This window comes from Vicugna pacos, chromosome 2 (genome assembly GCF_048564905.1).
Source record: "Vicugna pacos chromosome 2, VicPac4, whole genome shotgun sequence".
NCBI classification, from domain to species: domain Eukaryota; kingdom Metazoa; phylum Chordata; class Mammalia; order Artiodactyla; family Camelidae; genus Vicugna; species Vicugna pacos.
In genome coordinates, this window is record NC_132988.1 from 112,079,271 (window position 1) to 112,106,751 (window position 27,481).

General features: G+C 44.5%; 1 long non-coding RNA gene across 1 annotated transcript in view; it reads left to right on the plus strand.

Moving 5' to 3' along the window:
- LOC116283925 (uncharacterized) overlaps positions 1-27,481 on the plus strand; it is a 268,303-nt gene that overhangs the window by 79,679 nt on the left and 161,143 nt on the right. Inside the window, exons 6-7 of the long non-coding RNA XR_012062728.1 lie at positions 132-223; positions 16,127-16,204. This is a non-coding gene — a long non-coding RNA (uncharacterized lncRNA). The remainder of the gene's footprint in view (positions 1-131; positions 224-16,126; positions 16,205-27,481) is intronic.

Below are 27,481 nucleotides of genomic sequence, written 5' to 3' on the forward strand. Positions count from 1 at the left end.
TTGCACTGGGTTGCATTGCTGCTAGTCTTTGAAGTTTAATTTCAGAAAGTAAGAGGCCAATGCCAAAGGTACCTTTTTGTTTTGGTACAATTCCACAAACATTTGCTCAAAAGCCTACTATGTCTCCGTAGGTGCTGATGACAGAAATGAATTCAATCACCAGTAACAAAATACTAAGCATTTTTGAAACACCTTCTGCATCCATAGAAGAGGCCATTCCAAGGTAAGATGTGGTCTCTGCCCTTTCACAGGTTTAAATTTCCTGGAAAAGATACAAGTAGATTACTACAAACACTGAAAGAAAATAGCTTGAGTGTTATAGCAAAGGTGTAAACACTGTGTTCAGAGAATATTGAGGTGGTAACAATTTTGTTCACCTTGGTCCCTGTGCAGAAAAATTGACTTAAAGCATTACAGAATCACTATATATACATATAAAATGAAGCAGGGGAATACATCATCCTATCTATCTATCTATCTATCTATCTATCTATCTATCTATCTATCTATCTATCTATCATCTGTCTGTCTCATTAGAGCACAGAGGAAAAGGAGGGTAGTTTGTCTTGGTTGTTCTGGGAGCAGGAGGAACAACTGGCTTCAGGGTGAAGGTAGAGCTTGCAAAGTATTTTCATCAACGAATAGAATTCACTAGAGAGACTGGGGATGATGAGAGAACAGCATGTGCAAAAGCAAGTACGGGGCACGATACAGATGGTGTTTGGCAAAGTCAAGTATCTAGTGTTATTGTAGCAAGGATATGAACTTCAGATTAAATAGCAATCTCCAAAAACTTGCTCCCTGGGAGAAATGAATCATTCCTCCATTCCATTTTTATTGAGAGCCTCCTCTAGTCAGAATGGAAAACACTCAGGTCCTCGGGTCGTGTTTAACCTTTACCTGATGCTGTCCTAAGTGTTTTTCATATATTAAATAAATCTCATGCTTACAGCACTCTGTGATACACTACTATACTATAGCACTCCCGTTTTACACATGGAGAGATTAAGACACAAAGAGGTTAAATGGTTTGATCACACAGCTGGTGAGCAGTAGAGACTTCAGTCCAGGAAGTCTAGCAGTGATGTCCACTCTTCACCATGACACCATCCTGCTATATGCAGGGCTGTGTGCCATGTCCTGGAGGTAGAGGTGGCCATGGGCATGATTTTATCTTTTATCCCATCCCTGAGAGCTTGCCTTCTTGGGGGCAGATATTGAATAGGCAATAACAGGCACAACATTAAGTGTAAATCAGGGGATTCTGACATGGTCTGCCGTGGGGATGGGGCTGAGGATCAGGAAGCTGTACATGAGCAAGTGACAGTGATGCTGTGGCCTGTAGGATGAGTAGGCGTTATCCAGGTGAAGAGGATGGAGAATGTAGGGAGAGGTCTGTTCCTAGACCAGAAATCCTCCTATGTTTAGGCCTTAAGGCAAGAAGAAGCAGGCCTCTCTTCAATAAATAAGCAGAAAGAAGGCTGGTGTGACCCAAGAACAGCATTAGGGGAGTGTCTCTCAATTCATAAGTGGTGAGGAGGAGGTGCTGGATTTTGCAGGGTCTCTGTCAGGATTGTGATCTTTTATCCTAAGAGCAATGGGAATCCTCTGGGCTGTTCTAAGCAGGGAGTTGGCATGAATTGCACTTGAAAACACTTACTCAGCCTGCTATTTGAAGAATACTGTGTGTGTGTGTGTGTGTATGTGTGTTTGTGTGCATGTGCACGTGTGCATGTGTGTGTCTGGTGGGGTGGGCAGGAAAGGAGAGAAAAAGTGGCCTCCATGAGCTCTTGGAGGAGACTGAGGTAGTCATGATGGTGGCTTGGACAGGGTGGTGGCTGTGAGATGGAGAGAGAAGCAGAGACTCAAGAGAGATTTTGAAGATAGACTCCCATGAAATATGGTGACTGATTGGACATGGGGACCAAAGAAGACGAGTTTGCCTGAGATGATTCCAAATTTCACGACTCTCTGGAGCAACAGTTGACAAACTTTTTCAGCAAAAAGCCAGATGATAAATTTTTTAGACTTCAGTCTAGAAAAGGTCTCTTGCAACGACTTGACTCTGCTGTTGTCCTCTGAAAGCAGCTATAGATAAGAGTAAACAAAGGGATATGGCTCTGCTCCAATGAACCCTGGTTTATACACAGGAAGCAGGCTAGACTGGGCCTCTGGGCTGTAGCTGGCCAACTCCTGGTCTGGAGATTGTGAAGGTACCTGAGATGCGGTCCTCTGGAGGAGGATGGTCTAGGCAAATAATTGGCTACGTCACAGCCGTTCCTTTCCACGACAGCACCATGAAGTAGCTGTTAGGATTCTTTTTGTTTGAGATAATAATCTGCACTCTGATACTGTTATTGACTTTTTCAATGTCACATACCAAGTAAGGGGCAAAGTCTGTATTGGAACACAGATTTTTTTTACTTCCAAGCCCATGAAAGACCTTCCCTCTACCCCATCCTATCTCCTATTCCTCCCCCGCCCCCTCCCACCAAACTACCCTGTGATGGTGACAAAACTTTGTTTTGCAAGCTTTTCTCACTTTCCCCCAAGGGTACTTTTCTTCCTTGAACGACTTTTTTAAAAGCCAAATAGAAAGGGACTGTGAGTCTCTAAATGTACCATCGTTGCTTTTGTTCAGTGCAATAGACTTTATATTGCTTTGTCCAGTCCCTACGAAGTGGGACATAGGAGGTTTGTTTCCAAGAAATTAGCATCGTATTTTTTTCTCTCTCTCTCTGTCTCTCTTTTTTGCTCCCAACACAATTTTATCTTGGGGATAAACAGTGTTATTTTCATTCCCTCCACTTGAGCCCCACATCAAACGTTTTCTATTAAAATTTAAATAAGCCACTTCAGAGACAGATGAAGATGTGAGGCTGAAATGAGCTGATTCACTAGAATTTGTTCCTGAGAATATAACTTATTTTCTCTTACAGCTTATGCAACTTGGTTTCATAATAGAAGTTTTAAGTGGGCCAACGTCATGCCATTATAGTCATTTCCTTCAACTTTTCCACCCAGAATAGCCAACTGCAAAAGGGGAAATGAGGGACACAAACTCTTCCCCCACCCCATGGAGGCCCAATTATTATTCTAGGAAATTGCTGGAAGCTGAAATTTTTTTGAAGATATATTGGATCTTTTTGTGTGATCGTCAATCTGTACACATAGCAACAAAATCTTTGCTGCTGGATGATTGTCCAAATTTTTCTCTTTTTCCTTTAATTGAAGTTGGAGACAGGGCTTGCCAAGGTGGGAATGTATATGTAGGGTGAGGTGGGAGGTACTGAGAGGAGATGGGAGTAGGACCAGAGAGCAGGGTGAATGCCGAGGGGGACAAAGGCAAGGTTGAAAATTGACTGATGGGCCCAGACCCAAAGTGCCAGAAGGAGAGGCTGGATGATCTCTAAATCAGAGGTCTAAAGTCAGGGCACAGAGCAAAGAATTCAGGACCAAGGAGGTGAGACAAGTGTAAGCAAAGTACTGGAGAGGTGAGGACTAGTGTGGGAGTCATCCTGAGTGATTCGTAGGAGAGCGTTATCCAAGCTATGTTCATTATCAATCTGTGTTCTAAGAGAGAGTGGTTCTTTTGTTGAGTAATTTGAAAATATGAAACTTGATTCCTAGGGAACCATAGTGATAGGGATAATAATAAAAATAATAATAGAAAATTTAAAAATTAGAAACATAGGTGACTGCTGACATAAGCCTTACTACCACTCACCAATACCCCATCTTTAATACTAAATGAATCTTTCCTGCTGTTGAAATTAGGCATGGACACATGGCTTGTGTGGACCAATGAAATGTGAGTGGAAGTGATGTGTAACTGCTAGTGTTTATCTCTAAAATTTGCTTTTCACCCTGTCTCTATGACTGGTGGCATTCCCTAAATGAAGACGACTCCCCGTACTGCAATGACTCCATGTCTAGTGTGGGAGGGACATGAAGGATGAACAAGAAGTAATTTTTTTTGCTGTTCTAAGCCACTGAGATTTTTGGGTTTGCTTGTTATAGAAGCATAACCTAGCTTATCCTGACAGATAAAAGAGCTAACATTTAATGAGCACTTACTATGTGCCAGATACCACTCACAGTGTTTACATGTGTTAGCACATTAATATATTTTTAGTGGCTCTGGTATGTCTAGAGGTAAGTAAATACAGAAGTAAAGAAACATGTATAAGCTTATCCAAGTGTATAGAACAATAGATGCCCCTCATTTCTGCTTTCCTTATTTTGGATATAGAACACCTATTGATGCCTTGCAGAACACAACCTGATAACACACAGTGGAAAACTCAGGCCTGAAATATGCTCCATTGTCCATAGCTTGAGATGGGGCATCATGGACTACAGGAAGAATAAAAGCCTTACATAGTGGGCAAATAGAGATAAAGAGTTAAAAATGTTGGCAGTTTCTCCTATCCTTTCCATGGAGGAGCCTGAGATGATTAACGGTTCTTCATTAAAGTGTGACTCTGACTCTTGGCTAACACTCAGTATCAGAGGAGCACTGGAAGAGGAGGTTGGAAGTGGAAAAATGGGAAAGACAAGGCCTGTAATTTTGTGGGTTGATCTCCCTAGAAAAACTGCCAGAGTACTAGCTTCTTTTCCTTAAACCAAAACCCCAGGAAAAGATAAAATTCCTTATCAATTGAATAGGTAGGGGAGCAACTAAGACTAAGAGCAAGAGTTAAGTAAGTATAAGCTTGGAGCGATGAGGCTCTTGGGGCTAATGCATCCATGGCCAGCATTGCTGTATTAGTCATAGTAGTATGACTGAATGGTCATGTATTGGGGAATGTATTACAAAGATGTCAGGCATGATGGCTGATTTAAGGTGTCAGCTTGTCTGGGCCATGGGGTGCACAGGTTTTGCATTACTTCTGGTTGTATCTGTGAGGGTGTTTCTGGATGACAACATCTAAATTGGTGGGCTCAGTAAAGCAGATTGCCTTCCCCAATGTAGATGGGAATCATGCAATACATTGAGGACCTGAATAGAATAAAGAGCAGATGAAGGAGGAATTTTCCCCGATTTGCTTCCTGCCTGCCTACTTGAGCTGGGATATTGGTCTTCTCCTGCCTTGTGTGGGGATTTATACCATCAACTCTTCTGGTTCTTGGAGCCTTTGGACGCAGACTAGAATTACACCACCAGACATTCTGGGTCTCCAGCTTAGAGGCAGAAGATATGGGGACCTCTGGATATAGAAGCTATATGGAAAGGACTCAGGACTGTGCTCACTGATTCTATGGCTTAGACCATTCTTCTAGCAGACCTTGCATGCCTGACTCCTCCTCATCATTCAGGCCTTGCCCAAAATGTCATCACTACAGAGGGGACTTTGCTGATCTCTCAACTTTGCAGGACCAAGTCACTTTCCATCACATCACTCTGTTTTACTTACACCCCAGCACTCACTACTACCTGATATTTTTTTGTTGATTTCTTTGTTCATCATTTGTCTACACTTAATAAAATGTATGTGCCATGGGGACAGAGACCTTGTAATTCTTGGTAAGGAACAACCAGTATCCAGCACAATATCTTACACCTAATAGAAATGTAACAGCCTTTCAGAGTGATCAACTGAATGAATTCTCAAAGGAATAACAGGTGTAAGACAAAGTAATGGAGCTCATTACAGTAAAACACACATAAAGGTGACAAAAACAAACCCTAAGGTGGTAGCATTCCACCAATAGCAGGAGACAGATGTGGAAAAGCCCTCAGTCCATGTCTATAAAATGGACCTGTGCAGGACTACAAGTCAGGGTTGCTGTGTTGCCTGACTCAAGAGGCTACCCTTCATACCTAACTCCACTAAGGTTGGGTTTGTGACACTTACTGGGTGTTTCCACAACCTCCATAGTTTAACCCTAGCAAAGCATCTACAGTTCAGGACTGTGATTGTTTGTTAACTTACCTACCTCAATATCTAGCCCACATGGTCATAGCAAGACTATGTCTTATTTGTGACATTGTCCAGCTTATGGAATATTTAATAAGAATTTGTGAAATGGATGCATTAATGAACAGTTTTATAGACAATCCTTTTATCACCTCAATCCAATTGTTGACTCTCATACTAATGCTTACTGCCTGCAGCTTGAGCCTACTCTAGACTTCGGGTCCAAAATGGCAGATAGATTTCATCCCATATGCCATATTGACTACTATTAGTTAGTTGCTACCTAAAGGCTTGTAAAGAGAAGGCTCTCAAGGCTAGTTCTAGTGTCTAATGGACATGGGTATCATGATTGATTAGTAATGTCTGCACTAGGCAAGGGACAGAGTGGTGGCATGAATTCCATGTATTTTCTAACCCAAACTTATAGCCTCCTCATTAGTAAAGGGCACCTGCAACTGATTCACTCTTACCCAACACCTCTTTATAGTCAGTATTTCAACCAAATGAAGAAATCACATTGCATGTGCTCATGATATCAAGATAGCTGCTGTAATGCCAGTCCCCACATTCTCACACCATTATGTCAAGAAGAAAACAAGTTTCTTCTCACCTGTCTCTTTTCATCAGGGAAGAAAATCCTTTACAGAAGCCCCCAATGGACTTTCCCTTTGTGCCTCATTGGCCAAGGTTGAGTCACATGGCCATGCCTGAATCCAGCTTGGACTGATCAATATTCCTTTCTTGAGTCTAGCCTGGAGCCATCTTCCTTGAGATCATGAGAAGATTAACGTGAACAAAATCAAGGACTTTCCTTTAAGGAGGAAGGAAGCAGAGTGGGGTTAGTTATGCAACTAAGAATGTCTTCTGTAATTCACATTTGTATCTCAAATTCCAAAGACTGCAAATCATTTAGTAGGGCCTTTGAAATAGTTGTGCCAAGAAAATCCTATTCTTTCCTGTACTTCCAACTACCTACTCGGTATCTCCTCTTGGATTGCCACCAAACCACCAGACGCTAAGAGGGAGGTGTGGCACAGATTTTTCCTCACAGCCCTTGGAAGGAACCACCCTGTGGGCACCTGGATCTTGTACTCCAGCCTCCAAAACTGTGAGGCAATAAATTTCTGTTGTTTAAGCCGCCCAGTCCGTGGTATTGTTACGGCAGCCCACGTATACTTCTAGTACATTTTTCATTGCTTACTAGGTAAAATCTCTGACCTTTATCAGCCAGAATCTGGTTCTGGCCCATTTTCTAACATCTTCCATGATTCTGTTCTCTAGAGGTGGCCTGTATAGGATCCAGGCCCTTCTCAGGGTTCTTGGCACGTGACTTTGAGTGTTGCATGTATTCCTTCCTTTTCTCGTCAAATCATATTCTTTCTTTGACCAACTGTCATCTTTTTGAGAAGACCTCTCCAGCCCTGTGTTCCCCGAGGGAGTTTCCTGTCTTCTTTTCTCTCCTCGTGCCTTGTGCAGGCCTCCATTGAAGCACCTATTCCGCTGGGCCACTTTTGTCTTTGTTTTCTGACTGTCTCTCTGCCCAGACTGTGAGAACACTCAGAGTGGAAATAGCTTCCTACTCACTTCTTTCAGTCCAATAGCCAAGCGCCTCTGCAACACTCCTTGCTGAGATGTTACTGAGGAAGTGAGTACGACCCAGTGTAAGGTGGGCTGGAAGACTTGGTTTTTGTGTTTAGCCTGATGCTAACTTGCTGGTTGACCTTTGGCAAGTTCCTTAACCATCTGAGCCTCTGTACTTCTCTCTGCAACCTCCAAGAATGCCTGAACAGTGTCCTGTGGGAATCTTCACCCAAGGGTATTCTTTTGTAGGATTCTCAAAGGAAGCTAGATTGAAGTTGTAAATACTGAGTGAAAGGATTTTAGGCAGATTTAAGTCAAAGGGCAGTGTTTCCTAAACAAAGACCTGCTCAGCCTTCCCACCTGTGCTCATGAAGGTAGCCACTTCTTTTGCTTCCTGGCAAGGCCGACTGCAACCCAAACCTGCCAGGCCACAGTGGCTGGGAGTGTAGTTATAGTTCAAGTTTAAACATGAATGACCAGAGAGGATGACTCCTGATTTAGGGCCACCCCCTCTTTGGCTGGCAGGGATTTCAGGGGCAGTTAGGAGGAGGCTGCCGGAGGAAATGGGGAAGCTGCCAGCAAGATACCTGCAAAACCTGAATGGAAAAGGGCCCCAGGCTAGGAGGTGGAGCGGCCCTCTGCACTCAGGCCCTCCTTCTCCTTTCTCAGCACTTGGGTCTCTCCCCAGAGCAGTAAGCCTCGTTCTGTGGGACAGAGGATCTACCCACTGTGGAGCCACCTGAGTTCCAAGTTGCCCGTGGAATCAGGTTTGAACTGCTGGTGAGCTGGACTGTGTGACAGAAAAAAACCAAAGTCTTCACTTCTGCCATGGTGCCAAATTGTGTTGGTTACCAATCAGTTTTCACGTGGGAAATTCTTGGCTGGTTTTGCCCTTAGTGAAAGCTCCCTTCACTTCAATGCTGCTCTTTGAGAGATTTATATCTTGACAGCCTGGAGCAGTCACAGAAAGTGTTCCCATGACCTGAGCAACTAAACACAGCTCTGTGTGTGAATACAATAGAGATACATTTTTCTTCCCTCCTGATATCTTTTGTATAATGTTTGATTCATAACTTGTTGGCTTGTGCGAGTCACCTGGCCTCCGTGGGTCCTAGTGGTCTTGCTGTAAAGTGGGTATGAGGATGCCTATTACCTCTTACATTTTACTTCCAACAAAGCCGTTCATTCATCTCATCTAAAGTCTTTGACTCGATGGGGTTACCTCTAGTTTTAAGATCTACAGTTTGCTGAAGTAAAATGTGACTTTAATTTAGTTTTGCAAAAGAACACTTACTTAACTGATCTTAGTAGGGAAAAACCCCTGTTAAATTCTGCATTGTCACTGGTCAGGTAGAGACAGGCTTGACTTCTTCAAAGGCTCTGGTTCAAATAATAGCTCTAGTCTAGTGGCATCTCTTTCTAAGATGCACTGCACTTTTGCCTTTCAATTTGCAACTTCATTTTCTCCCCACAATAACCAGTGAAATTGATATTATCACTTTCATCTACCAAATAAGAATATTGATGCTTGAGGGGAATAAATGATGGTCCCAAGGTCACCCAGAAGAAAGAAGCAGAATCAATACCTAGAACTAGGTCTTCTGACTCCACACCCAGTGCCTTTTCCACTACAGAGATGATTACACTAGCCATGTCTTGGAGTTGTTTAATGCTTTATCTCAAAATCAGTCAAAAACATATTAAGTGTCTACTATGAGCCAGGCTCTTTGATAAATGCCAGATAACTCCCAACCCCTGTGCTACAGAAGCTCATGGTTGAATATTCAAGATAAGATTCCTGCAGATTCCTGCAGAAATGGCCCCAATACAGAGCAGAGTGTAAATAGCTTAGGAAGTAGAGAGTGCTCAGATCATGGGGGCCATTGAATGTCTAGCTAAGGTGTTTGGAATTTATTGGTAGACCATGAGGAGCCACTGAAAGCCTTGGTTGAGTATCCTGTGTTCAATAAGCTCTTTCTTAGGCAAAATAAAGAAAAGAAAACACGGGAAGAGTTTAGAGCAAGGACTTGCATGTTCACCATTTTCCACTAGAGGAAAAATGGAGAACAAGAAATATGCAGTGATGTGTTTAAGTCACAATGAGTGAGAGAGAACAGGGGCTCTCACTAACCATCCTGCTCCATGCCCTTTTCTTAATTTCTATTGTGCAGACATGGTAGAAGTTGACTGGACAGGAAGACAGGAGCTGGTGCACCAGAGGGGCTGCCCTAGCTCTCATCTTCTTCTCTGGGTCATTGTATACAAGTCTGTTGGCTCTTAGAGGCTACTTTAGTCCTGCTACTTTTCTGCCAGGCCCTTACCATGTGACCGGCTCTGACCAATACGCTGTTAGCAGATCTGACACGGTAGTGTTTTGAAATGACCTTGTGCTCTGGGCTTTGCCCTCTCGTACCTCTGTCATCACGCATGAGCATGTGCAGGCTAGCTCAGAGTGAGACAGCACTGCAAAGTTGTGTGCAAAGAGTGGGTACAAGGTCAGAGGAAACCTGGGCCATCATTGCAATTTAACAGCATCTGTCTGCTGTCACACCCACTCTTCCCATATCACCATGCTGTTTCTCCACAGTATCTATGCTGAATTCCATTCATGTCATCCAGGGCTAGATGAGTGAGTGGACTAACCCCCTGATCCTAGGTGTGCCCCATTCCCTTTAAGTGCAGCCCAAATATCTTTTCTTTTAGGAGATACTAAACACTCCTAAATCCTGCTAATGGTTCTCTTCTCTGTGCACCTAGAGCAAGTAAAAACGCTCTCTGAAGATATTGAATGAATATGCTGTTTTTGATATATTGTCTCATTTGAATATCTCCTTCAAGCAAATGTGTAGCAGACGGGGATTCCAGGTAAGAGGCGGAGAGTGTGTGAGAGCCCCAAGTAGCTACAAGTTGAAAGGTACCCACCCCAACCTATAAGGACTCTCCAATGGTGGTTCCTTAAGAACTCAAGGAAAAGGTCTTATCCAGGCAGGAATCATGGATTTCAGTCCCCAGAGTCTTATCCACAGGGCAGACGATGAAAGATGTAATTGAGAGTGGATATTTGGTATGAGAGGATCTTAAATTTGTACACATCCAGGGCCCCATGTCATTGTCAGAAATACAAGTGATACATAACTGGGCACCTATTATGTATCTTCCAGGTAGATGTTGTAACTCCTATTTAATGTATGAAAAAACTGAGACTCAAAAGAAAAGTGATAACCCAAGATCAAAAAGCTAGTAAGCCAAAGAAATATAGTCCAAACCCAAGCCTCCTTAACCCAGAGCCCAGCACTTTTCTTCTCTGCCACTTCCAAGATGTATTAGTACCATTGTGTTTCCAGCTGTGAAACTACCTCATCTAAGCCGTCAGACTCTCCCCAGTGGGGCCACACCACCAGGTGGGGATTTGGTGGGAAAGGCAGTTGTGAAGAAGGAGCCTAGGAGAACTTGTCTGCACTGCCATGGACAGACGTGCACCTGGCTCATGTCCCACCGTCTACAAGCCCCACGTGTCCCAGTTGGCCATAGCATTGACTGGTGGAACACAGTAGTACTTGTTGGAGAGGAAGGAGCAAAAATTCTAGCTCTGGCTCTGCTGTGTGACTCCAGGCAAGTCAAAACCTCTTGATTTGAGTTACTTAAAAGCTATAAAATGAGGGAGTTGAACAACATTCAATTCAGCGCTCAACTTTGGGTGCTACTAGAGCTAGTGAATGAATCAGAGTGAAGAGTGACAGAGAGAGGTCAGTCCCTGCCTCCAAGGAGCGCACGGTCCACTGAGGCAAGAGTACAAGCCCCGGTTCCTCTGACACAGCTCAAGCTGTAGTGAGAACTGTGGCAGAGGTGTAGACATACCAGCCACACTGCCAGGGGTGACAAAGAGGGAGAGACCTGTAGGGAGGACTGAGGGAAGGTTGCACCGGAAGCTGACAGGCAGGGGAAGCTTCAGGAATGAGTAGAGTTTTTAAAGAGGAGTTAAGGGTCTCATTTCATCTGCGCATCTTCAGCGTCTGTCAGAGTGTCTGGCAAATTGCAGATCTCAATGTCTGCTTGTTGACTGCAGATGGAGAGATGAGGGAGGATAAATTAATGGGCATTTCAGCCACAGAAGTGCTATATTCCATTGTTCATAGGCTCCACAAGACGGCAGGAAAAGTAATTATATTGTGCTTTATATTTTATAATCTGGCCAAGAAGTCTGACATATATGGAAACACACTGTGCTCGTTATTCTTTTGGGTGATTTAAGGGTATTGTTTATTATAAACACTTTGTAATGTGGGGGAAATTGTAAAGGCGTGACTAATCTCATCATCCAAAGATGATCAGTTTTAACATCGTTCTATACTCTTCCAATCCTTTCCCTGTGCTTACACACACACAAACACACACAAACACTTTTTCCCATACGTGGATTGAAAATATGTTCAGGTGGGAAACAGAATGAAAGAACATAGCTCCAATAGTCTACTGGACTTTTTATGAAAATGAAACCCATGGTAAAATAAAAGAAGGGCATAGCATGGCATCTTAGGCTATAGACGTTCAAAATATTAAAAAATAATTTCTTTTTTTCCAAATATAGTCTTTCTTTTCTCTGCAAAACAGTGATGTTAATGGTGATGATAATGATTATCATTCATTAACCCCCTACCAGATACCAAGCAGTGTACAAAGTACCTTTTTTATCTCAGCACAACTTTGCAAGTTGGATAATGCTATCTCTCTTTTAAAGAGGAAGTTTAGAAAGTTGCCAAATATACTAGCTGGGAACCCAGGCTTCTCCAACTCAAAGCTGAGTGTTCACTCCAAGGATGTCAGAAGTGGTGTTGTAGAGGTTTCCGCACAGGACTGGGAACCAGACTTCTGAATGTCATAGGATCCTTGCATAACTTTAAAGGGCTTTCGATGATGTGTCTTTGTGCTGTAGAAGTTATAATGGAGCTGACAGTGGGCTGCTGCAGCCAGTTGTTGGATGCCGTGCCTGTTAAAGTCCCTGGACTTACCTCTCTGGCAGCACTGACTACCTGAGTTTCAAAGAGTGTCTTGCACAGCCATCCCCTCTGAGCTCCCTGCCAATAGCCTGCATCAATTGCCAGCCATGTGAGTGAGCCATCCTGGACCTGCACCCCAGGTAAGGCTTTAGATCAGCATAGGTCACTGTCCACAGGCTGCAGCCACAGGAGAGACCCAGAGGGAGAACCAACCAGTGGGGCTCGCTCAATCTGCTGGGCCAGGGAAGATACTAATAAATTTTTCTTCCATTCAGGGGATAATTCTGTTACACAGTAATAGATAATCATAGCAGTGACATTGAGTTGGTTTGGATTTCAGATCTAAGGAATTTTTTCCAGGAAATTTTTTCCCAGTAAGTGGATTTTTGGCTTTAAAATTCAAAGTCATATGCAGGAAAGTTTGTTTTTGACTGTTATGTAACTGGCCACCTCCATTAAATGTTGGCAGTGAGGGTCTCTTCTGCACCTATGTTGGCAAAAGGCTCTGTGTAGATAGACATTTCAATAGCTTAAGTTTTGGCAACACCATTAGTGTATTTTAAAAAGGGAAAAACATGGTGTCCAGAGCCAAAAACGACTTATAAAGATTCCTGATAAAACCATGAAACAACCATTTAGAAATACTGAGAATAAATTAGGTTACAGAGCGATATGCAATACAGGGTTTTAACAGGCAAGTCATACTGGCCTGATTTTCTTGTATAATAACATTCTGGGCCAGTAGATTGAGAGGAAGTAGACCTGCATTCCTGAACAAATTTATACTTGCTCAAAATAGATTATTCGTTGTATATTTGTATGGATAATCTTTGCTGAGATTCTGTGATATTCTCTTCTTTTTTTTTAGGTAATGATAATAATTTGCTGATTTCATAAAAGAATTTGCAAGTTTCAGTTTTATTGATCGAGAATATTTGAAACAGTCTTGGCGTTGTTTGTCTTCAAAGTCTTGTTAGAATCCTTTTATAAAACTCTTTGCCTAGAGCTCTGTGTGTACATGTTGTGTGTGTGTGTGTGTGTGAGAGAGATCAGAGGGTGCGGAGTCAGTGGTGACTTGTAGAATTCTGACTTGCACAATTGTTTGGATAGTAGTGCCATTGCCTAAGATAGGGAGCTTTAGAAGGAGGCCTGGACTGGGTGAAAATCCCACGGATTTAATTTTAGAGAGATGGTGATTTTCAGACTTTGGCTGGGGTGGAGGACTTGATGAGGAGACTTGGACAGAAGCTGTGTTTACATATTATATTAGTTTACTAGCACTGCTCTAACAAAGTACCACAAACTGGGTGGTTTAAATAACAGAAGTTGATTATCTTACAGTTCCGGAGGCTAGACGTTCAAAAATCAAGGTGTCAGCAGGGCTGGTTCATTCTGAGGGCTCTGAGGGAAAATCTCCAGGCCCTTCTCCCAGCTTCTGGGAGCTCTTTGGCTTGTGATGTCATAACTTCAGTCTTCCTGCATCATTCGCCCTGTGTGTGTCCGCGTTCAAATTTCCCCTCCTTATGAGGACACCAGTTATACTGGACTAGAGCCCCTTCTAAAGCCTTCATTTTAATTGTGTTACCTCAGTGAAGACCCTATCTCCAGATGAGCTCGCTTTCTGAGGTCCTGGGGTTTGGGACTCCAACACATGTGCTTTGAGAGTGGAGCACAGTTCAACACATCACAAGTATCAAGCATGCTCTCCTAACTTAGATGCTGTTCATTTGGGGGTAGCTTGTGGGGCGGGGGGGCTAGTGAAGAGTGAATGAAAAAATGATCTCTCCCTCTGCCATTCCCTGTTGCTGCCACTAATTTGCTGCCACATACGAATTTGAGGTGACTTCAAGATATCAAAAGCAGATGTTATGCCAAGTAAAAGAAGTCAGTCACATAAGACCACATACTGTATGGTTGCATTTATATGAAGTGATGCAAATAGGCAAATCCATAGAGACAAATTTGCAGTCGCCTAAGACAAGGGCTGGGGTGGGACGTGGACTGCTGCTAATGGGTTTCTTTTGGGGGTGATGAAAACGTTCTAAAACTTGGCTGTGGTGATTGTCACACAACTCTGTGACTATTTTAAAATCCACTGAATTGTAACTTTAAATGGCTAAGTTATATGGTTTGTGAATCATATCTCAATAAAGCTGCTAAAAATAAAAGCAAATGTTAAGACAGCAGCTGGAATGTAAGGGTATTTGAGTGAATTTTTCAGTCCATTTCAGTCATGGGATTCTAAGACCCTGCATTTTTTTTCACCTCTCTGGAGCTCAGTTTTGTTATTTGTCAAACGAGGAGACTGGAGTCTATGTAATAGACGATCCGCTCTTCAATTCAATTAAAAGCATCACCCGACGTTCTTATTTTACCTACGGAACAGACTAGCTTAGTGTGAGCTTGGGCTTTGAGAGCAGCAGCCCTGGATTTGAATCTGACTCTTTTACCTACCAGCTCTGCAGCTTTGGGCAAATTATTGTACCTCTCTGAAACTCCATCTCCAAATCGGGACATGGAAGGGAATAATAATAATGATGATGATGATGATGGTGGTTCTTTCCTCACAGGGCTGTTGAGAGGATTTGAGATGCTAATATTCTAAAGAGTTTAGCAACATTTGGCACCTGGTAAATCCCTAAAAGGCAGTAGCTATTATTGCCATCAGCATTAACTTTCTCGGGTCAAGACTAATGACTCTACTTCACCAAAATGGGCTGGATGATTCTTTTTGCACAGGTGTTGAGCTGCCCTTTCACAGTCGCTGTTCTATCAGTTACACAGCCTACGCAGTGTTCAACTTTTGAGTATTTTGACACAGTAACATCTGTGTTAGTCCAGCAGATATTTTTCCTCGCACTCCTCCTGCGTCTGGTAAAATGTCTGTGTTATCAGATAGTCAGTTTGTCTCTGTTTTCAAGAGGCACCAAATGACATGTAGAATGTGACAAATGCATGATCATTCGTAACAATCGGATGGATGCTAGTGTGTCTCTTTTGTATTACGGAGCACCTATTCTGTTCAAAACGATATGCCAAGCACAGAAGGAAGGGCACAAATGAGCAATATAAGGATGCTACTCTCACGAGTCCCATGATTCTGTGGGGAAGGTGCTCCCACGTGTCCATTCTGTCATATATCAGATATTTTCTGAGCATAAGAGGAAGATGGAATCTATGCAGTGCGGTGCACTGTGCGGAGCCCTATGCCAGATGCATGAACTAAGCGCTGATGACTCTTGGAGAAAGGAGTGCTTAACGCAACATGGAGCTGGCATTCAGGCCAGATGGCGAGGTGGCCGAAGGGCATTCTGGTCTAAAGCTGGGGAACACATTAAACTTCTCACTCTTCTGCAAACAGGTCATGCCCTTTTACGATCTGCCTTTCTGACTCGGAGACCAAGGCAGGCTTCGGGTCTAGGTAAAGCTGCTTCTGAAATGACAAGCAGAATTTGGGTATTAGTGAAGGGACCAGGGAGGGCCATCATAGGGAGGGAAACTGGGGTTGAGTTACAAAAGGCCTTAATGCTAAGAGAAGACAAAAACTTTTTTTTTGTACATGAATGTTCATAGCAGCTTTATTTGTTATAATCAAATGCTGGAAACAACCTAAATGTCTATCAACAGGTCGAGAGAGAAACTGTGTTATGTCCATGCAGTGGACGTGCTGCACATGCAAAGTGCCAGGTGGTAGCTACAACATGGGTAAGTCTCAGAATAATCATGCCGAGTGAAGGAAACCAGGCCAGAAAAAAGGTACATGCTCACTCACTGGTTCTATTTATACAAAATTCTAGAAAATGCAAACTGATGTGATATATGTAGTGATACATAGTGACAGAAGGTGGGTCGGTGACTGCCTGGGAACAGGGACGGGCGGGAGGAAACTTGGGGGTGATGGATGTTTATTATCATGATTGTGGTAATGGATTCACAGGTATGCATATGGAGAAGACAAAAACTCTTAGAGGGGAGCGACAAGCCCAGAATTATGCATATAAATCTGTGCGGGTGTGTGCACATACGGGCTCTGAAAATATGACACACAGCCTGCTTTTATCCTACTTGTTACAGGGTGTTATCAACTCAAAATTTCGTATGCGTTGATCAAGAAATTGCCTTTTTGGGGGGTTAAGTGTTTGAGCAGCAATAGGCGGCATGTGGTTTCAACATGAAGCCCACTGTTGACTCATTTGTCTCTCAGCGACTGAGATTTTTCATTGTCAATAACGTTAATTACATCCATCACTCATTCTAAAGTGACCTTTATTATCGTTCCCCTTAATAACATTCTCTCCACATGGGCCCGCATTTGGGTGGCTCAAGGTTAGTGACGTCAGCCCTGAGTTTTTACCATCAGACAATCAGAGCTCCAGAGGTACAAGTTAGACTCTCAAGCTCTCCTGTGGCTCCACCTCCCCCCTTACATGCTTGAACTGAAGTTCTGAACCAGTCTCTTCTATGAGGATGCAAAAAAGTGTATTTCCTGTTCATCAAACAATTCTACACTTCAAAGGGTTGGGGCAAGATTTGTTAAAGAAAAAAAAAAGAGAGCTGGAAGGAGCAAACATTTATTGAGACATCATTGAGAGAACATGGACCTTAGAGTCCAAAGACCCGAACTGAAATCTCAGAGCTGCCACTAATTTGCTGGGTAATTTGAGCAAATCGGTTCCCTGCTCCGGGTCTCAGCTTTCTCTTCCTTTGGGCAATCAGAGTGGTACCATCTCCCTTACTGGGTTGCTGGAGGGTTGAATGAGGTTCTGTATAGAAAGCAGGCCATCCAGACCTTGGCTCAAGGTTGGCTCCTATTCTAGAAGTCCCAGGAGAAATGACAGCTGCAGACTATCATCTCCTGCAGGTTTTAGAAAGTGTGTAAAGGGAAACATAAAATAAGACCGTCCCTTGAAAATCCCTTAAATCAAAGGGCAGACTACATGGTTTTATGTAGATTCATAGATTACTTCTGGTTAGTGGCCAGTGTAAACACAAAACAGGTAAACAGACATATATTTTTTCACTGGAATCTATACTCATCACAGAACAGCAAGCTCACCGTATTAGAAGTCCATGGAAACCAAGAACCACTGAGAGAATAGGAATGGGAAAGGCGTATCCAGGGTGGCTTCCTGTAGAGTGATGCACTTGACTCAAAGCTCTGCTGTTACCATCTTGAAAATCTTAGTGGTTTTTGAACAAGGGCCTCTCAATTTTATTTTCCTCTGGGCCCCACAAGTTATGTAGTCAGTCCTGGTCCTATCTTTCAGTGATTGTTTCCCTCTACTCCTTTGCACCCCCATTTGGTACAGATGAATTCACACAAGAGAAGTGTTTACACGGTATGTCTCTGCAGTGGAGTAACTACTGTACACAGTACCTTCGTGTGTTTTCAAGTGCACCCAGGGAGATTGGTATAAGTGTCCCCATTGGATAAGATGTGTAATTTGCTCAAGATCATAGACTAGGAAGGGTTCAGATCAGAACCGGTATGCCTGTCTACACTTACTACTGTACTATGAAAAATCAGAGAAAAATGCATGAAAAGTAATTCTAGTTCAAAAATACACACAGTAGCAAATGCCAAAAAGAGGATGTTTGAACTGAACTGATGTGCTCGGACCGTGCTGGACTCAGCAATGCATCACTTACTTATGTTGAATTTTCTGGGTTACGTGCTTGCTTCCTGACATGGTGGCTGTGGGGTTTTATGCATCATTGTATCCCCAGCCCCCAACACAGTGCTTGGCACATAGGAAATATTCAATAAGCATTTGCTGAGTGAATGGTACTCCCGCCAAGTTCTTCACTCAGCACTGACTTGGCCTTCCTGTGCTGCAGATTCGCACCTTTGCTCTGTCTCTTCTTTGAAGATTTCTCTGACACAAGAATATTCTTTAGCAACATAATGTCTGATTATAATCAAACAAGAAGTCCTAAGATCATAACAAATAAAAAATCTGATGATGGCTCTTTTCTATAAAACTTTACTAGTTTATTATATATTTAAATGCTGTCAACATTCCAGTTATCATTTCATTCTCCACTAGCTGGGAGGGCCTTGGAAAAGGCCTTAGGAGAAAGAACTCCTCTTCCAGGAGTTTGCTATATATATATATATATATATATATATATATATATATATATATATATATTTAAATCTCACTGTACTGAGTTATAATAGACCTACAAAAAGCTACGCATACTTAATATACATAACTGAATGTGTCTAGAGATAAGAGTACACCCATGAAACTATCACCACCCTAATCCATCCTCTCCAAAGTGTTTCCTACTTCCCTATTGATTAATTGTCACTATTATTTTTGTGATGAAAATGCTTAACATAAGATCTATCCTCTTAGTAAAATTTTAAGCACATAATACAGCGTTGTTAACTATAGATGCTACTTAATACCCCACGTTAGCTGTGTTCCCCCACTGTGCCTGGAGTTAACATACACCCTCAGCGTCATTGCTCACTCGTCCCTTACTCTGACCCACAGTCAGCGTGTCATAAGGGGCTATTGATTTTCCCTCCTAAATTTCCCAACCCCATGCTCCCTCACCATGACCCACCACCTCTCCAGCTTGGACCCCACTTTTCTCCTTCCTGGACTGCTCCAGTGGCCTCCTGCCAAGCCTCTGTCATCACGCAGCAGGTGGAGAGGTCTTTCAATACAGGACTGTAACCTCAGCACCTTCTGCTTGAAAGGCCTCGCTGGCTTCTCACTGCTTACAGAAAAAGTTGTCAGCTCTTGGCACAGCTTTGGAGAGCTTCACCATCTAGCTCCAAACTCACTTCCTAGTTGGTTCTCCTGTGTAAACCCATCCTTGAAGCCTCTCACAGACTGACCCTGATACAGAGGTTAGTGCTGAAGGGAGACCAACACCTGTGGGAGGGTGGGCAGAGGCAGCAGGGAAGCTGTGATGATGGCGACCTCTGCCAGCCCCACTGGGAGCACTGGAGATAAAGCGCTGCAGAATGGTCCCCTGCTGGGGGGCCACAACATGGCCAGCCTTTGCACCCGCATCTCCGCCAGTGCTCCTGGAATGGATGACCTTGGGCCAGGAGGCTCTCTGCAGCAGAAGCCCCCACTCAGGAGCTGCCAATGGCAGGTGTCTGTCCTCAGCACAGCCAGCAGCTGGGCAAGGGGTCCCTCCCTCCCAGAAGGAGAATCGGGAGCACATCTCCACATCTCTGCCCTCACCCTCCTTCCCCTCCGCAGAACGTTTACTACCGTTTCTGTGGCTTCATGGCTTGTACTTGTTCCTTCTGTTGGAAGTGCCCTTTGCCTACTGCCCTCTCCCTTTCCCCTGGTACTCTCAGTTTCCCTTCGTGACTGATGCCCATGCTGATTTCTCCGGAAGCCCCTGCCCACTCTCCCAGGCAGAGTCGGCTGCTACTCCACTGCTTCGTAGGCTCAGTCCACACACGCTGCTCACCTGCACTACGTGATAAGCCTGGACTGGACACTGAAGGTGAAGGAGACACAGGTCTGCCCCCCGACCTGCTGGGGAGACTCCCCCTCTCTTGTGCCCAGCAGGACTTCGTGCTGTCTTGTAGCATCTGCCACACTGCTTATTTATGCACCCACTTGATCACTCACTCGTCCATTCAATGGGTGTTAATCACGCCCTCGCCTCCCCTGTGCCCAGCATTCTGCGGAGCACTGGGGATACAATGGCCAATAGTCAGGTTTGCTGACGGACAGAAATTAATCAATGGGTTATACAAAGCCTGCGTAATGCTGGCTTGCACAGAGCTGATGAAGAAGTTCATGGAGCCGTGAGGTTTCACAATAGGGTGCTTGACCTGGTCGAGAGGTTACGGGAAGTGGCCAGGAGAAGTGATAATTATGATCTCCGGTGGAGATTACAGAATGCACACAGGTCTCGCGGCAGGAGAGCGGATGGAGATGGGAAGGTGTGAAAGAACTTTGGTGAGGCTGGAGTTCACGGAGTGAGAGAATAGTAGGGAGCGATGCTGTTGTGATTGCTAGTGATCATGTGGAAGTTAATCACTTGTCTTTGGCATTCAGTGGGAAGTCATTAAAAGGCTCTAAACAAAGGATTGAAATGATCAGATTAGAGATCAGAAAATGGGTGCTGGCCTCTGGAGAGCAGACTGGAGAAGGGAAAGGATTCCACGGGGACACCGAGGAGGCTATTTTCAGTCACCCACTGAGATAAGGGCAGCTTGGAGCAGGGTGGGGGCATGGAGAGAAGGGGCTAGATCTACAGCAATTTAGGGAAAAACTGATGAGCCTGGGTGATTGGTTTGTATGTGACTGGGGATGAAGGACAGGGAGCTGTCAAAGCTGCCTATGGATTCCAATTAATCGCTGATCTTTTTGGATTCAGAATCCAGTGATAATTACAGGTCACTCAGTAGAGACAGATCCACAGATGTGCACATACACACAACATTTTGCCTGTCACTTCAGAGGGATACAGAGAACTTCCGGAGCCCATTCCTGAGTCCCAGGTGGGCAAAGAGACTGTATCTTATTCCTTGCTGTGCCTCTAAGTTCTGATTTTAGAAAGCAGCATAGAATCTGGCACTGGTCAGTGTTTGTTGAAGCAGTTACGAAAGGTGAGAAGGGATGGAGGGCACCGAGAGCCTCCTGATGGTTAATTCTCTGCCCTTCCCACTGCCGTACAGCCGGAGGAACTTTAATAGCAGAACTACAGCTTGCATGTCTATGAACCAACTGCTCATTAGCTTGCAAGGCAGCATTAGGTGGAAAAGTCCGCAAATGGACTCAGGAGCCTTCAGGTGGTGGAGAGGAATAAATTTCAAAGTGTTAAGGCTCCAAAGACCCAAGATTTGTCTGCGGCAGATGTCTCTCCATAGTGCTGAGTGCGTTGGACTGAAGAATAAAACTGTCTGCTTTTATTTCACGTGGGAGAGTACATCATTCGGAGATGAAGCCAGTCTGCCTGTGGCTGAGTGGATAAGTTACGTTAATGTCTGGCATCCAGCGATGTTTCATTTTTACCTTGTAGAGGGAGCAGAAATGGTCATTGTGCTCAGAGACAGAGATTTAGAACAGAACCCTGCCTTTGCAGATAAGGCGTTTCAGGAGGCCAGTAAAGATAAGAGGGGAAAGAAATGCATAGGAGGAAGTTTTAAGAAAGATTTGGTTCACACGTACTCACCTAGGCTGGGTTGGATTTTTCTCTTCTGGCTTTGAGTGGCTGCATGCCTGGGGTAGCGAGAAGCCCGCCATCTGAACTGTGGACTCTTCAAGGGGACTTAGCGGTCACCTGGTTCAGTCCCCACCTCAGCAGGAGTTCTTCTGCAGTGCCCTTGGCAGATAGGTAGCTTGTGGTTCCTCCTGAAGCCGCCCAAATGAGGCTCCATTGTTCAATAACGCTGATACAAAGTCCTGTCCAGACTCTTTATTCTATACTGGGAACAGCAAATAAGCTTAAATTCTCAGGACGACTCCAATTACTTGACAGAGCTTGCCTAGAGCTGAAAGATTCCAGGGCTGAGTCTGGATTAAAAAAAGAAAAAAAGCAAAAAAGCTGTAATCAATGTCTGTCAGAGAGGCAGGAGGAAGGAGGTTGAGGAGTGGTACCCTGGCAGCCAAACACATTCTGTACTTGTCATCAGTTAATTAGTGCAGCATCTACTGTGTGCCAGTTGTGACCCCAGGAGCTGGGGATGTAAATCCAATGGTTATTTCTCAGTCTTCAGGTTAGTAGCCCTCTCTGCAGAATTAGACAGAGTTGGCCATTTTTTTTGTCTTAAGATACATCCCAGCTCCTGCCCTTACCCCTGCTTTGGCCTCCCTAAAGCCACACCTCTCTCACAAACCATTGCTCCTCAGCGTTCTCCTCTTCTTCTCTATCTTAATATGTTGTAAGCCCCTCACATTGGCCTTGAATCTCCTTTCTGGCTCACTCTCGATAATCACATCCAGTCCCATATCTTCAAATATCATCTACAGGCTAATGACACTCAAGTTTATGTCCCTAGTCACAAAGGGAAAACTAACTCTATAACCATCTTCTACCTGCCATCTCCATGTAGATATCTAAAACGCACCTTAAACATCACACATTCAAAAAAGAACTCGATTTCCATAGTACCTCTACCTCCCCCCAGTATAGCCTCATTCACTTGCCAGTCCTCCCATCTCAGCACAAAGCACTGCTGTGCATCCAGTCACCCTTGCCAGTGAGACAGATTCTCTTTCCTTCCCTCACCACCCCTCGTCTAAGACAGCAGGGATTCCTGTCACTTCTGCCTCCGAAACGTCTCCCAGTCTGCCGCGGTCACTCTGCCCCCAACCACCATCCTCCTCCCAGGCCGTCCTCGTTCTTGCCTGGAATACGTCAGCAGTTTTATCTGCTCTCTCTGTCCCGTTCTTGTCCCTCTCAGCCTACTAACTGCACAAGAAGCAGAAATTTTAAAAATAAACGTTAATAAGATCATGTCAACTAGTTTGTTTAAAATGCTCCAAAGAAAATCCAAACTGCTCACCCTGGTTTACGGGGTCAGTTTCAGTCTTTGACCGCCTCTTAGGCCTCCCTGTTCCTACTTTCTTCAGCCACTCGCTGGCCCGCTTTCTGTTCCTCCAACAAGCCATGCAAATTCTCTCTTTAGAGGGGACTTCAGATTTTTTATTTCTCTTTCTAGAATATTTTTCTCTTGGATCTTTCTGTGGTTGATTCCTTCTTGTCTTTTAGGTCTTAGCTTTAATTGTACCTTGCAGGGTCTCTTTATCATCTCTGTAATCACCTCCCCAGTGTCTCTGCCTCCCTGTGCCCTGCTCCCCACTCCTCCACTTCACAGATTTCAGCCTGGTTGACTTGACTCAACACAGTCCAGAACCATAAAGCGATAATCAGCAGGTCATTGACACAAAGGAACACCGATTGTAATAACATGATGTGACGTGAGTGGCACAGTGGTGGTACCTGTGGGCTGCCTGACCCCCCACACCCCGCTAGCCCTGCAGCTTTCTAGCATGGCTGCATTCCTGGCCTCAGATGTAACCCTTGCTATAGTGCTTCCAAGTTTGGTTGCATACAATACCTCTTCTTGTCAGTCAACTCAGTGTCTCCAAAGTGGGAGGGTGCCTCTCTCTCAGTGCCCAGCAGGTTTCCAGGGAGACCTTCCAATAGACAGTTCTCCTGTCTGAGGTCTATAGTTGATATGAAGTCATGATCTTCAGAGTGTGATCTGATGTTTGCTTGAATCAGAATCCCATGGTGTGATTGTAAAAATGCAGATGACTGGGACTCTCGCAGACCTACTGACTCATAATCTCTGAATTATTAACAGATTCCCCAGATGATGAGGGCGGCTGGTCTCAGAAGTTCATTGGGGTTGGAAAAAGTGATGAGTTCAGGCTGGGGAGACAGTGCTTTCCCGCCCCTGCTGCAGCCCTTCCCCGTGGGGTCACTTTGACATGTCACCCACCTTCTCTGAGCATCACTTGAAGGGAAGGAATGCGTCTTATTTATATTTATCTTTATTCAGTGACTAGAACATAGATGGTGCTTAACGAGGGTTAAGAGAACGAATGCATGAAGATCTTCACCCACACTGCACCCACTGAAGGGGACAACTCAGGGAAAACTCCCGAGCAACGTCCTATACATGGTAGGTGCGCATCTGGGGCAGTTGTCTCCCATCCCCCTAAGGACGGTAGCTTGTCATCTGTGGGTGACTTGAGCAGAGGCACTGCAGTGTGGAGGAGATGCTGGGTGTTCAGAGACCTTGCTGAGACCCAGAGGTAATAGGTGCTTCTAGAACAGAGATCCCTTCTCATTCTTCTCCCTGGTCTCTGCCCATTGTCCTGGGAGTGGCCAAACTCATGGAGGTCAGCCAAGGCCAATCACAGAGGACAGGGCTGCGGCTGCCATTGTGCCCTCCTGGGGCCGAGAGGGCACCGGGGGGATGCCAAGTCTGTGTCCAGAGGCAGAACAGCATCTTGGCTGCGATTAGCAGCTAAGAGTAGGGGCCCTGTAGAGGGTTAAACTGGGGATTTGGGGTCCTGGGTATGAACAAATGAATCCTGGTCTTAACCATTGGTTGATACCTGGTGATACCATTGGAAAATATAGTGATTTCTCCTCAACTCAGTGTTTTTATCTGTGAAAGGGTCATAAAGTATCTCCCATACCTACTCCCAGCCTTCTTGTGAGAATCAGATGAGGTATGAGGACATAGTTATTGTCTTTCTTTATAGACCACATGGTGATGCTTTCTGCTCAAAATGTGGTCCCCAGACCTGCAGCGTTGACATCACTCACTCAGGAGCTTGTTGGATATGCAGAATCTCAGGCTCCTCTCCAAACTTCCTGAATCAGAATGCCATTTCAACATGATCCCCAGGTAATTTCAAATATACATTAAAGTTTGAGAAGCAAAGGCTATGCAATTATTAGAAATTTTTAGTTCTACAAACACTAATTTTTTTTAGAGATCCTCCAGACAAAGGGAATGTGTCTGATTTATCTCAGTTAACTACCTACAATATAACTGACCCTTAACTAGAGTTGAATGAATGCAGATCTCACTCTCACGTGCTACTTGGAGCTCTTTCCCTAATGTTTCTTCTGCTGTAATAGCAGGACATGGACAGGATGATTGCAGCTACCTCGCAGCCAGCTTTTGCCAACCACAGATGCAGCATTTGGTATGTGATTAAGGACAGAGTAATCCACTTACTGCGAGTTGTGGGGGATATTTGGCAGGAACTAAGGGACAGAGGTTGGACTTTAAAGAGTTTCCAAAGATAATGTCTTTCCCAATTATTTAAAGCCCTCAGTAACTTAGGTCACACCCAGACAGAAATAAGCCTTCTTAAGAGAGAATTCTCTAAACAGGACTCTTGTTCACTTTGGCACAGAATCTCGACTCAAGGTCTGTCCGGGTGTTTATGTAACATGATGTGGAGGGGGTTGCCCGATTTTGTTGAGCTGAGACTAACTGAACTTACCATCTAAAGGTGAAATGCTTTTTGTTTCCTAGATTTTACTACCCGCTAAATTAAAGAATTAATCTACTCCATCAAATAGTACAGTGCTTGACTTGGGGTTACCATAGTGAACATGCTAACAATCCCTGTTCTATCAAATAATTGCCGGCTGTAAGAATGGAATGTGAAACTGACATTCACAGGGAGGTTTGAGGAAGTACAGACTGAAATGCAAGAGCATGGCGGGCAAACTCAGGCTAGGAAGGGTAGAGGTGATGGGGAGGCACTTCCTGCAGGAAGTGACCTTTAGGCTGACCCCTGAAGGATGAGTAGGAATACCGCAATGGGGATGGGAAGGAGGAAATGAAGCTGGTAGCAGAACAGCATGGGTCAAGGCCTAGAGGCAAGAGAGTATGTGCTCTAGCAAAGGAGGTGAAGCAGTAAATGCTTTGGATAGCCGCAGTGGCTTTGTGTGAGCAGCTTGGGGGCATGTATGTGAGGTGTGGTGTGTGATGAGACCTAAGGTGGTAGAAGTAATTAAGGGTGGGGCCTCCCAGGGTTATTGAGAATCCTCCCACGAAATTTGCATTTTATTTCCAGGTCAATGGAGGAAAACTTTGCAAGTGTTAGTGGTCTGATACGGTTAGCAGTTCTCCCTAACGGACTAGTGAGCCCCTTCATCGATATGGCGATAGGAAGAGATTTGTCCCAGGTCTGCACCCCCCGTCCTGCCCACGTGTCTCTTACTCTGAGCTGGGTGCCTGCTGCTGGCTTTGCATCCGTAAACACTAAGCACAGGAGGGTCCTAGTTATTGCCTTGTGCACTTCTTCAAAGAATAGTTTTCCTCTACCAAGACTTCATCAGCTGAACCCTCCCGGTCACTCTGCTTCCCGTCCTCTAGTGTTAGTGCCTCCTCTCTGTGGCCTCCTCCTCTGGGTTCCCCTGCCTGGAGGGGCATGAAAGGCTCTGGCGACTTTGAACCTGACATGCAAACAGCTGCCCACCTGGGCCTCACAGCAGCATCACCATGTCCACTCCCCAAGCCCAGGTACGCTCACTGTTGTGCAATCATTTTATACCTATTCGTATACCAACTACACTTACACATGCTTACACTGCCCGGGCTCTTAACTGTGAGCTGTCACTATCAGAAGGTTTTTGAGAGGTAGGGTGGCCAGAATGCAAGATTGAGGGTCACAAGAGCTGGCCTGAATTGTGTCCCCTTCCTGCCCTCATTCTGTGACCTTGGGTGAGTCACCTGAATCTTGGTTTCTGCAGCTATACCCAGGGACAAACAAGAGCATGTGCCCTGTCTCTTGTCTGGGTAGTGGTGAGATCAAACGACATGGTGCGTGGGAACATGCTCTGTAAATTTCCACGAAAGAGTGGGCTTCCACTGGCGCTCTGGGTGTTGCTGGCTTAGTTCCTGGCCACACCACCCCGTGCTGGCGCAGCTGAAGGCAGACCCAGGAGTCGTGTATCCCTCACCTTCCACAACTAGTCACTGCCTTTCTGTCTAAGGCTGCAAATTAGGTTTCATTCTGTCAGGACTCCTGCACTCAGTCACTTAATGGACAACCCAATTAGGAATCATTTGTCCAAATGTAAACATGATTTTAGTCCTTAATTGTTGAGTCCACATAATTTTTGGTGACATGACCCACTGTGAAACCCTTTCTTTCTGGTGGACCTACAGTATACACACCTGGCTTTCTCCCCTTGTGTGTAATTACCTCCTCAAGCCTCTTGCCGGCATTTTCTGAAAGGTTAATGGAACAACATTAAATTCCAGTTCATTTCAGAGTTCCTGATTTCCTCTAAATTTTTTCTCAGGGAATGTTTAACAGTAAATAGATTGAGAGAGGTATGGATAGGTAATACAGAAGAGCAAGTGATTGTCTCTCTTCAAATAACTGTCCCCCCAAATCCAAAACACTTACGTTGCAGCATGCAGGGGGGATTAAAGGTTTGCAGCATAATGATGAAAATGGAATTTAGACATTTTCTTTAAAAAAAAATCTCCTAGTATTTTATCCTTGAAAA